This window comes from Corylus avellana, chromosome ca3 (assembly GCF_901000735.1).
Source record: "Corylus avellana chromosome ca3, CavTom2PMs-1.0".
Classification (NCBI taxonomy): Eukaryota; Viridiplantae; Streptophyta; class Magnoliopsida; order Fagales; family Betulaceae; genus Corylus; species Corylus avellana.
In genome coordinates, this window is record NC_081543.1 from 2,544,622 (window position 1) to 2,546,338 (window position 1,717).

Here is a 1,717-nt window from a genome sequence, read left to right on the forward strand (position 1 = left end):
TATAAGGGAACTCTAAAACCCTAGTCCTGGAATTACATACAAACCAGGCGTTGCCAAACGTGGTGGTTTAAGGCCTTTCTGGTGTTAGGACTTTTGGAGTGACCCACGGGCCACGCTTCACTTGGGCCCAACTTAAAAGTACATTTTTAACAAAATTACATAAAGTATCCCATTTTAACAGCTCCTTGAGATTTGAAAATCATTTTGAATAAATCATATTGAGCCACATAAATCTAAATAATAAAAAAATACTTAAAATAGCGAAATAAGTGTAATAACTATTATTACTCTAGCAAAATAGGAATAAAATAGTTAGTCAAATACTATTTTACCCTTTGAGAAGTGATCAGCCACCTAAAAGAGGTGTCCAACCACCCCTTGTGGTTTGGAATAGAAGATGCATGAAGTGGGTAATATTTATTTTATAGTTAGGATTTAAAATTAGTGCATTTAACGCTGTATATGATGTCATATTATTTAAACTTTTTAAAAAACGTGTCAATATTGGCATCACGTGCACCATTAGATGCACTCGCTTTAAATTATAATCATAAGATAGAATTTATCAATTTTATTTATAATTGAGAAGATGCTACTACATTTTCACTGGGTTAGCACCTTACATTTATCATCAATTAAAAAGAAAACAAAAAACATCAATGGTGGATGAATGATGCCAACTCAGAAGAAATATACGTGAGATGTAAGTCAAACTGCAAATAAGCTTTTCTGATTTATTGACAAAGAAATTATAAAATTAATTATTTTAATCATTTTTCAATTATCTCCATATATAGTAAATGGGTAAATCTAATATTGAATTTATATACAACCCATACGAGTCAACAAATTCAAATTAATTGTGAAGCAATGCCTTTGATACTCGTGTCCACGTATGTTTGGTCAGATACCATCTAAACATATCGTAAGCTGGCCGGCCTTGTTTCCTACCTAATTTAACCAACTATAATTTCCTAAATCTGCAATTGATAATTTTATTATAAGAGTAAAAACTTACAAAAACACCACAAAAGCCAGAAGAGTGTTTTAAAAAAAAACATTTACATGAGAAAATATGCATAAAGGTTCTAAAGGATATTAATTCATGCAACATAACTTTATTTACAAGTATATATATATATATTTCGATTTTAATTGGTACAAACCAAACAAATTGATTGATATTTGATACCAAATTGGATCAATCTTTTTAATTTCACTTGAAATAGAAAGAAAAAAAAATTGTAATTCATATTAAATTTTTACAAATATAATAATATATATAAAATATAAACTGTTATATATATATATATATATATATATATATATATATATATAAAAGAGAAGTGCTAAAGAGCCAAACAAATAAACTTAGAAAATTTTTTAAATTGACGTGGTAAGAGTTTTTAAACTAAAAAAAAAAAAGTAATTTTATCTTCCTTGTCTGCCACTCACGGTCTGCTACGTCAATTTAAAAAAAAATTTAAATTTATTTATTTGACTCTCTAACACTTCTCTATATAAAAACAAATTCTGAATCATAAATTGGATAATAAGTAGATCCTATTTCCACCCAAATACCAAATACAAAATTACAGGCCAGATGGCAGATTGTGGCATTAAAAATTTAAAATTGGAAAGAAGTAATCGAACAAATTACAAATTAAAAAACTTCCAAAATCAAATAAAAACAAACTCCTCACACTTCAAAATGTTA